Raw genomic sequence first — 11,859 nt, forward strand, 5'->3', positions numbered from 1 at the left:
AGGTTAAGGAGAATTTGAATTAATAGTTTCCCTACTACATTCTCCAACATGGTATCAAAGCTAAGGTGAACAAGAGAAGGAAACTGGAAGATCGTCTTGAAGGGTTTGTTTGCCAAGGGGAATCATTTGTAGAATGATACAAGGAAAGAAGAAGAAGACCCGTTGATTTAGAAGGAGAGTTACTACATCAAGGTTTCGTTGAAGAAGACCTCATCATCAAGCTCTCATTGAAGGAAGGAAGGACAAATATTTATTGAAGATTCTCTAGTGCATCATCTTGAAGAAGAGGAAGCACTAAGGAATCTTAGTATCATCTTTCACTCTTTGACGTTATTCGAAGACACCATTGTTGAAGGCATCGTAGAAGTTATCGTTCTAGGGCATCATTGAAATCTCCTTGAAGGTATTGAAAACATCAAGATAGTTGGAGACATCATCAAGAAGGAGGAATCTTGGTTAACAAAGAAGTATATTGTCTTCTATGTCTCAACATACAGATCATATGGCTACATTTTGCAAGGAAAGCAAAAAACTTGTTGGATTGGAAAACTTCCTAGCATGGAAGAAGAGGATTGACTTGGCACTTACAGAAAATGAAGTCATAGAGTACGTCCTTAGAGAAGTAGTTGTACCTAACAAAGAGAAGACTCAAGAGTTAGAAAAGTACAAGCATTAGGGGAATTTTGAGGTCTAAAATGGGCCTCCTAAGGAAATTATAAAATAATAGTGGAAATGATAAAATAAGATTACATCATCAAATTTTAGAGAGAAAAAAAGAAAAAACTACTTTTTCAACTCATTTTCAACTTATCTCCCTGTGGTTTTACTCAAATTTCAAACGGGAACACTCGCAAGATGCATAGTTTGTTTCCTCATCCAAGGAGTACCCACGTTGCATACTTTCGATGGACCGTGCTACACGAAAAATGAGAAATACATGAAAAAACGTTATTGCAATCACGTTTTTTCATGTATTTCTCATTTTTCATATAGGAGGGTCCATCAAAAGTAGGCAACATGGGTACTCCTTGGATGAGAAATTAAATTTTGTAATGCAGAAGCATCTGAACTTAGCTAGCAATGTGAAATTTTGTTCACATGTTGTGGCTAAACAAATTGAAATTCATTTCCCTGATGGGTCAAAAGGCAGTTTTACTGAGAGGGTTTGATCTCTCAATAAATGAGTTGTATTTCATTATTGTAATAAGTTAGAAATTGTCTTATTTTAGGCTCAAGGATGAGTTGTTAGCATAGGTGTGAGATAGAGCTAGGAATTAGAAGATCCGTTGTTAGATTTATTAAAAATAAGGATTGATTTGTTAGATACAGCGAGAGTGGTATCCGACTTAAAAAGGAGGAAAAATGTAATGAAAACAGAGAGAGGATTGAGTGGATTTAGTAGAGTGAGAGCAAGATAGTGTGTGGATTGTATTTTGAGACAGAGGTCTTTATTTGTTAATCAGGCCCAAGGCCGAGACTCTGTGACTCTTTTATTATGAATGAATTAATGTTGTGGGCATAATTATATATATGCAGTGCGTGGAGATCCTCAAATGTTTGTTTTCTCTGTATTCGGACGATATTGATGCTTGCTCTGTGTTTTCACACTTTACAATAGATAACATTGAGTTAAAAGAACAATCGGGGAGTTTATTTTATCTTTTTGGTTCCGCAAGCGGAAAACCCAAAATACACTAAGGATCGACGCAAAACACATTCGGATTTAGAATCCAAACTTCAAAAATTATGGACGGAAGTTTTTAATGCTATCAGGTCCGTGGAACCCAAATTGCATCGCTTCAGTGGAGAGGAGCCGACTTGTTAAATCGCCGAATTCCGATATCGCGATATAACCGGATTTGAAATGTTATAGAAAAGGATTGATATTCTATCGGGTCTGCAAGCGCTATCGCATCGGCACTTTGAAGTGTAAAGAGACTAGGTCAAGGGAACATTGCGATTGTGATTGTGTGATTTAATCGCAACCGTTGGATCGCAATTAACTGCGACCGTTGGATCGCCAAGCGGTATCGCTACAGTGGACGATATTTTGGGCTATAAAAGGCGGTAAGTTGTTTGGAAGGGTCGGCACCCAATCCCATTTAACTTTCGACACGTAGCAAAGGCGAAGGGGAATAAAACCGCTTTATCGGGCGATTAACTCCCGATCTATTGTTCTATCTGAAATCCCTGACAACCGTCGAATCTCACCAATCCAAATCAACAGTTCCAAAGCGTCGACGCGTTGACTTCCGAAGTATGATAAGCGCGCCAATATAAAACGATAAAAATCAATGTTTTGCATTGTTTTTCAGTGTATTTCAATTAAAAGTGAAAACAATCGATTATAGTTAAAAAGGGGATCCGCAGGGTGATTTTGGGGTTTTTTGTGCGTCCTGCTTCTGCGCTACATCATTTGTGGTATCGGAGCAGAAGAAAGGGTTGTTTGCAGCGAAAATTCCGCCAAGGAGAGGCATTGGTCGAGGAAGACCTGAAGCAAATGCAATTCTACTGGAAGAGGTACGGAGTCTGCGTACGAGAATGGAGACAATTGAGACTGCCCAGAGAAGAGCACCTGATGAAGGAGATGAAATTTCTTCAGAAGAATCTCCTGCAGAGGAGGTAGTAGACGAAGACAATGAAACTGCCAAAGTCATTAAGATGTTGGCGAAAGTAGGAGGAAAACCTAAGGCGGAAATCCCTATGTATGAAGGGAGTCTGAACACAGAAGAGCTAATGGATTGGATCAGATCCTTAGACCAGTACTTTGACTATGAAGAGGTTGATGAGAGGAAGAAGGTGAAGTTTGCAGTTACCAGATTGAAGGGTCATGCAGCTATCTGGTGGGACGAGTTACAAACATCAAGAACGAGGAAAGGGAAGTCCAAGATCAAGCTATGGGACAAAATGGTAAGTAAAATGAAAGCCAAGTTTTTTCCTAAAGACTATCATTTGAATCTTTTTAAGCAATTGCAAAATTTAAGGCAAAAATGAATGTTTGTTAAAGAATATACATAAGAATTTTATAGATTGAATATTAGAGTAGGGCATGTAGAGGATGATGTGGAAAAGGTAGCTAGATATATCAATGGCTTAAGGTATGACATACAAGATGAGATTAGCTTGTTAAGTCTAAAAACTATTGAAGATGCCTATCAAGCAAGTTTGAAGGCAGAAGAGAAGATATTGAGGAAACAGAGTCAAAGGAATAGAGGAAAAAGCTCAGCAAGAGGTAGGGGAACTACCAAACCAAGGGGACAACAGCATCAGCATGAAGCAGGAAGCTCAAGTAGCAGACCACCACAAAGGGGAGAATCTAACAGAGGAAGATTTGTGCCCAGAGGAAGAGGGTGAGGAAGAGATGTTCGGTGTTATACATGTGGAGAATGGGGACATATGTCATGGGATTGTCCTCATAATAAACCAGCAAGTCAGAGGAATGTAAATGTGGCTGAGGCAAAGCCAGAACCACCTCAACTTGTGGAAAAGGAAGAACCCCCTGAAGAAGGTGAATCACTATTATTGAGAAGGACTTTGCTTAGGGCAGAGCCGGAGATTGGAGAACTAGCACAGAGGAAGAATTTGTTTAGAACTACCTGTAAATCAAAAGGTAAGTGTTGCAAAGTAATAATTGACAGTGGAAGCACTGACAATCTTGTTTCTACAGAGATGGTGGACAAGCTTGGACTAGCAAAGACCATGCACCCTACTCCTTACAAGGTATCATGGTTACAGAAGGGACATCAAATTATTGTGACTGAACAATGCAAGGTGGAGATACAAATTGGTATGTATAAAGATGTGATATTATGTGATGTAATTCCCATGGATGTATGCCATGTATTGTTGGGAAGACCGTGGAAATTTGATCGAAAAGCTATTCATGATGGAAGGAGAAACACTTATACTCTGGAGAAGGATGGAACTAAACACACATTGTTGCCATTGAAGGACAATGCTGACAAAGGAACACCTAGAAGTAGTATTATGTTGATAAGTGGAAAGGAGCTGCTACAGGAAGTAGTGAAGAATGAGGAGTTACATTTTGCTATTGTGGGAAGACCAAAGGTAATTTTGACTTCCAAAAACTTGGATGATTTTCCTGAAGAAGTTAAAATGTTGTTAGATGATTTTGTTGATATTATTGTGGATGAGTTGGCAAATGCGTTGCCACCAATCAGGAGTATTAGTCATCATATTTACCTAATACTAGGAGCAGGTTTTCCAAATAAAGCAGCATACAAAATAACTCCTCAAGAGAACGCAAAATTTGGAAGACAAGTGCAGGCTCTGATGGATAAGGGGCTAATCAGAGAAAGTATTAGTCCATGTGTTGTACCAACAGTACTTAGTCCAAAGAAAGGAGGAGAATGGCGCATGTGCACAGATTCCAGAGCCATCAACAAGATCACAATCAGGTACAGATTTCCTTTACCACGCATGGATGATTTAATGGACTGTTTGAGTGGATCAAAATACTTTACTAAAATAGATTTGAAGAGTGGATATCATCAAATAAGAATCCGAGAAGGCGATGAGTGGAAGACTGCATTTAAAACAAATAGTGGGTTGTATGAGCGGTTAGTGATGCCTTTTGGACTCACTAATGCACCTGGCACATTCATGAGATTAATGAATGAAGTCTTGAAGGAGTATGCAGGCAAGTTTGTTATTGTTTATCTTGATGATATTCTAGTTTTTAGTAAAAGTAAAGAAGAACATTTAGAACATCTTAAGTTGGTTCTAAGAACTCTGCAGAAAGAGAAACTACTGATAAATCTAAAGAAATGTATATTCATGAAGGAAGAACTGGTTTACTTGGGATTTGTAGTTTCTAAAAAAGGGTTGAAGATGGATCCAGAGAAATTCCAAGCAATTTGGAACTGGCCTACTCCCAGAAATATATTTGAGGTAAGAGGCTTCCATGGTCTTGCAAGTTTTTATAGAAAGTTTATTAAAAGATTTAGCCAGATTTGTGCACCTATTCTTGAAATAATCAAGGAGATCAATCAGCCATTCAAGTGGACAGAAGCAGCAAACAGAAATTTTAATTCGCTGAAGAAGAAAATCACAGAGGAACCAATTTTGGCTTTACCTAATTTTGAGAAAGTCTTTCAAGTAGAAACAGATGCTAGTGGAGTTGCAATTGGAGCAGTTCTGAGTCAAGAGCAAAGACCAATAGCATACTTCAGTGAGAAATTGAATGATGCAAAGAAGAAATATTCTTCTTATGATAAAGAGTTTTATGCTATTGTGCAGGCCTTAAAGAAATGGAGACATTATTTGTTGCCAAAAGAATTCATATTGTATTCAGACAATCATGCCTTACAGTTCATCAATAACCAGCCGAAGCTGAATCAAAAACATGCCAAGTGGGTAGAATTTCTGCAAAGCTTTACTTTTGTAATAAAGCACAAGAGTGGTAAGTCAAATAAAGTAGCAGATGCATTGAGTAAGGTAAGTTTTATTGTGCAAGAATTCAAAGTGGGTGTTGTAGGATTTGAGGAAATGATTGAAATGTACAAGGATGATGCAGATTTCAAAGATATCTATACAACAGTTCAGAATCCAATGAGTCATAACAGAAGTCAGTGGTTGGACTATCTCATTCAAGGAGGCCTATTGTTTAAAAGCAACAAGTTGTGTATTCCCAAATGTTCCATGAGGGAAAACATAATAAAGGAGAAACATAGTGGAGGATTATCTGGTCACTTTGGACAAGATAAAACCTTTGCTCAAGTGAATGCTTTTTATTATTGGCCAAAAATGCAGACTGATGTTAAGAAGTTTGTTGAGAAATGCAGGATATGTCAGCATGCAAAAGGAAGGAGTCAGAATATAGGATTGTACCAGCCATTGCCAATACCAGACCGACCGTGGGATGCAATTAGCATGGATTTTGTTCTGGGATTACCAAAAACCCAGAGAGGGAATGATTCTATTTATGTTGTAATAGATAGATTTTCCAAAATGGCACATTTCATTACATGTAGGAAGACTAGTGATGCAACAGACATAGCTAATTTATTCTTTTCAGAAATTGTAAGATTACATGGGTTACCTGTAAGTATTGTGTCTGATAGAGATACAAAGTTTGTAGGGCATTTTTGGAGAACTCTTTGGAAGAAACTGGGAGCTAACCTCAATTTTAGTTCAGCATACCATCCTCAAACAGATGGACAAACCGAAGTAGTAAACAGGAGCTTGGGGAATATATTGAGAAGTTTAGTGTATCAAAATCCTAAGCAATGGGATTTAGCACTAGCTCAAGCTGAGTTTGCTTATAATGATACTCCAAATCGAAGTACTGGAATGAGTCCATTTCAGATTGTTTTTGGAATGAATCCAAGAGGTGTGTATGAGCTAAGGGATTTGGGTAAACAGGAGACCAGAAGTGCAAAAGTTGAAGAGTTTGCAGAACAAATGCAGAAACTACAGGAAGAAGTCAAAGGCAAATTACAGGAAAGCAGCAACAAATACAAACAGAGGGTAGACATGAAAAGGAAAGAGAAATAGCAGGGACGCGGCGCAAAGCGAAAACCGGATATCACCGCAGGAACCATCATTCAAAGCATAAGGGAGATAAGAAGTGGAGAGCAAACCCATCATAAGCGAAAAGGTGGCGAGAAGTTTATAAGGCGGAACAGGGGGAGAATGACAGGCAACAAGAATTCGAAGAAGGTGGCGAGAGAAGGGGAGATTTGGCAGAGGAATCATAATCAACGCCTCAATCGCACCAAAATGGCTGAGAGAAGGGATAAGACAGTCCAGGCAAAGAGGGAGGCAGTAGGCGACAGACACTTCGAACGGGGCCGCGTCAAAATTGAAATAGAAAGCTCAGACGAAATGGAGCATAGCCAGGGGGGAGGCTTCAGGGGCAAGCATTCCGAAACAGGGCAAAGCAGCAAAGGAACTAAACGAGGCAAAAAAGGTGGGAGATGGAAGACGCATGAACAGAGAGGAAGAGGTCGACCCCGACAACCAACCATCAACGAGGAGGGTAATCAGGCGCAGAGAAGACGGAAAAGGGGAAAGAAATTGATTAGCATGGCGGTGCATGACGCTGAACAGGCTTGCAGTTTGGAGACAAATCTGGACATAAGGAAAATTATTGATGCCATGGAGGACAAAGTATTAGAGGAACCATCCGACCCGGAGATGGATGAATGGGCCTCGCAGCTGCCGGACCCAGGCAACACGCGGGGCAGATTAACCCTGTACCGCCGCACTCTTCACTTACTGGGTGTTGAAGCACCTCTTGGCAAAAGCCATGGAGCAAGTCGCGGCCGAGATGGTGGAAATGGCACAGGAAATGGCGACAGCGAAAAAGGAGGTGGCGAACGTGGAAGGGCTGCTGCGTCAACAGAACGAGCAACTCAAGGAAATCCAAGAGATGCTGAAGGAGCTGGGGAAGACCAACGACAGCAACAAATCCGGAAGAGGAAATGCGGCGAATTGAGAGGCATGTTATCTGTTTTCTTTTGAATTTAGAATGATACTGCTTTGGTTTTTGAATATAAGTTTGTATGCCATAGCAGTAGTAGTAAATCTAGATCTGTTAGTAGTAATGGGACAGAATAGTTTTTTGGATAAACCTGGAGAGATAGGGCTTAATGTCCTGCAAAGTTTTTTGACATTTTTCAGCATGAAAAACTTTATTGATTGTCTGATGAATTGGAGCCAACAAATCCGGTTTCCCAGTTGGGCGGATTGAGGTTCCTAAGGTTGTACTTTTAATTTTGATGTAGATAATAGAAATGTCGTAGCTTACAAAAAAAGAAAAGGAAAGAGAAATAATTTCAAATGGGAGATTTAGTGATGGTACATCTGAGAAAAGAAATATTTCCTGTTAAAACTTACAATAAACTGAAAATGGAAAAGATAGGACCATGTAAAATTGTAAGAAAGTTTTCAGCTAATGCATATGAAATTGAGTTACCAGAAGGGATTGGAATATCATCCATCTTTAATGTTGCAGATTTGTATCCATACAAAGAGGAAAAGACACAGCTATAGGAGGAAACTACATGAGATGAAGTTCAAATTGTGAACTGGGAAGAACAGATGCCAAAGATAGCTAAGAATGAAGCGGAAGTTGTTTTGGAGAAAAGAGTATCCAAAAGAACCAGAGGAAAATCTTATTTCCAATATCTAGTCAAATGGAAAGGGCAGCCAATGGACGATGCTAGCTGATTGACAATAGCAGAATTGCAGAAGTATGGAGTAAGTCCCGAAAGTTTGAAGGATGATTTTTTTCTTCCCCGGAAGTCTGATGTAGGAGCATCCGGACTTAGCCATCAATGTGAAAATTGGTTCACATGTTGTGGCTAAACAAATTGAAATTCATTGACCTGATGGGTCAAAAGGTAGTTTTACTGAGAGGGTTTGATCTCTCAAGAAATGAGTTGTATAAGCTAGAAATTGTCTTATTTTAGGCTAAAGGACGAGTTGTTAGCATAGGTGTGAGATAGAGCTAGGAATTAGAAGATTTGTTGTTAGATTTATTAAAAATAGGGATTGATTTGTTAGATACAGTTAGAGTGGTATCCGACTTATAAAAGGGAGGAAAAATGTAATGAAAACAGAGAGAGGATTGAGGAGTGGATTTAGTAGAGCGAGAGCAAGATAGTGTGTGGATTGTATTTTGAGACAGAGGTCTTTATTTGTGTAATCAGGCCCAAGGCCGAGACTCTGTAACTCTTTTATTATGAATGAATTGATGTTGTGCGCATAATTATATATATGCAGCTCGTGGAGATCCTTGAATGTTTGTTTTCTCTGTATTCAGACGATATTGATGCTTGCTTTGTGTTTTCACGCTTTACAATAGATAACATTGAGTTAAAAGAACAATCGGGGAGTTTATTTTATCTTTTTGGTTCCGCAAGCGGAAAACCCAAAATACACTAAGGATCGACGCAAAACACATTCGGATTTAGAATCCAAAATTCAAAAATTATGGACGGAGATTTTTAATGCTACCGGGTCTGTGGAACCCAAATCGCATCGCTTCAGTGGAGAGGAGCCGACTTGTTAAATCGCCAAATTCCGACATCGCGATATAACCAGATCCGAAATGTTATAAAAAAGGATTGATAGTCTATCGGGTCCACAAGCGCTATTGCATCGGCACTTTGAAGTGGAAAGAGACTAGGCCAAGGGAACATTGCGATTGTGTGATTCAATCGCAACCGTTGGATCGCGATTAACCGCGACCGTTGGATCGCCAAGCGGTCTCGCTACAGTGGACGGTATTTCGTGCATATAAAAGGTGGTAAGTTGTTTGGAAGGGTCGGCACCTGATCCCATTTAACTTTCGACACGTAGAAAAGGCAGAGGGGAATAAAACCGCTTTATCAGGCGTTTAACTCCCGATCTATTGTTCTATCCAAAATCCCCAACGATTGTTGGATCTCACCAATCCAGATCGACGGTTCCAAAGCGTTGATGCGTTGACTTCCGGCGTACGATAAGCGCGCCAATATAAAACGGTAAAAATCAATGTTTTGCGTTGTTTTTCATTGTTTTTCGATTAAAAAGGAAAACAGTCGATTATAGTTAAAAAGGGGATCCGCGGGGTGATTTTGGGGTTTTTTGTGCGTCCCACTTCCGCGCTGCGTAATTTTGCATCCAAATACTATTCCCACTCAAAATTTGAGTAAAAACTTAGGGAGATAAGTTGAAAAAATAGTTTTATTATTTTATTTTATTTTAATATTTTTACTTTTTTTACATCAAAAATGGTGAATCGTCCCCCATGGTTGACATCATCATCTTGAATCCTATTATTTCTTATAAAGTTTATTTTGTTGTACATTTTTCTTAGGAGGACCATTTTAGACCTCAAAAGTTCTCTAATGAAGGGAGAAGTGAGGGCACAAAGAATCATTATTGAATCTATTAAAGATCATATTGTTCCCTTTGTTGTTGATTTGAAGACATCCAAGGCTATGTATGATAAGTTGGTAAATTTGTACTCTATAAGTACATCAATTCAAATTATTTCCTTGAGGAATCAACTATATGGAATAAGGAAATCAAAGGATGAAGACATAATCACTTACCTCATGAAGGTCTCACACATAAGGGATCAATTACAAGGGCTTGGGGAAACTGTTTTCAACTCTGAGATGACCATTTGTGTATTAAATGCTTTTCCACCTGATTGGAGAAATTTTACAACTAGTATCTACTCTAAGAAAGATACTACACCTTTTGATGAACTATAGGCTCAATGTATCTTCGAAGAATCTTGTATCAAGGCAAATGATGAAATTGAATCAAATGAAAAATCTCAATCCTTTATTGCAAAGACCAAGACGCTGAAGAAAGGAAAGTTTGGAAAGTTCAAAGAAGAAAATGTTGTTTTTCCACGATCATGGTGCCTAGGATAGAATCTTAAATTCACGCTACCAAACCAAGAATCACAACGAAGCTACTTTGCACAACGTAACAATATACAACAGTAAATCTACTAGTACACAAAATATACACAACTTTTTACACAATTTTGTACAATAACTCAATATTTGTTATATTAATCCAACTAAATAATACAACAATCTAGGGCTCTCGTACCATGGATAATGGCCCTCAAATATCCACAAGTACAAGAATAAAAAATACAATATAATCTGACAATCTAGTTAAGGTAGTGAGTGACCACAATTTTCTTTGTCATATCTTGTACACATGTGGGTCCTTCGCTTATGTTCTGCAGCAGTTGCCTATATCAATGCTCTAAGTCCATCTGGCCACTGAATCTCGACTATCCAATATGTTGTCTCGTTGATCGTTAGTCCAATGCATCAACACATCGAGACTCATGTTGAGTTGTTCACAATTCCATTTGTGAACAACTCACAATTGCCCATTGTTGCTCCTCAAATACTTGGGGTCTTCCTCCCACTATAGTGTTCATGCGCTACTCCAATGAAGACTGACATAGGGCAATCAAATGTTGTTTCTCCAATGATGAACACGGGCTCCAACAATTTGCTCCTCTTATTGGCCAAACCTTGAGCCCTAATCTGCCTCCTCTGGTAGCCTCCTTAGTCCATCAAGGAGCTACTTAGGTTACCAAAACTTCACCCAACTCATAGTTGTCCAAAATTCTTCTTGTCCTGCTCTAGAGCTACTCTCAGGCACCTACTTATTTCCCTTCACTAAGCACAAGATGCCCAATACAATTGTCCAAACAAATGTCCTCTCATAGGACCTCATCCCTAACATCAAAACAACATAAAAATCAATAATACATACCTTGGCTTGTAGGTTTATTCACTGTTGTAACCCTTGCTCCTGGTTAGGGCTTATAACCTACTGCTACAACCCTCTTTTCCTCCTCCAAAACCACTAGCAATTGTGGCCTTGCTCCAATATGTGTTTGTTGTCAAATGTTGTGTACTAGAGAGAATCCATCCCTAGATTAGGCCTTTCAGCCCTCTCCAAATGACCTAGATCTTCTCTAAAGTCCTGTTAGGACCTGCGACATCCGGCAACAATCCCAAACAGCCTTTACAACACTTTCAAAAGACCATGCTATTGCGTTGTAGCAAACAGAGCTTCCTCCACATAAAACTGCACCCAAAAAACAGAGCTAAACCTCTCTCCACAATGCGGCCAGCTTATGCACAAAACTCGGACCTGTACCAAGACAAGAGACACTCCAAAACATAGAAAATGCTCCACATCTTGTCCTCTTTTCCATCTGCGGCTGCCTCAGGCAAGTATGGTGATATTTTGATGCTCATGTATGTGTCAAATACCTCCTAACTCACCTCAATTTATATCTAAATTGAGGGCTCCATCAAATCAACATGGTGGGTTTGTCCAGTTGTCCAATAACTCAAGCCTACA

The sequence above is a fragment of the Pinus tabuliformis genome, chromosome X, assembly GCF_031772625.1.
Source record: "Pinus tabuliformis cultivar Carrire ecotype Pingquan chromosome X, CPIR1, whole genome shotgun sequence".
NCBI lineage: Eukaryota > Viridiplantae > Streptophyta > Pinopsida > Pinales > Pinaceae > Pinus > Pinus tabuliformis.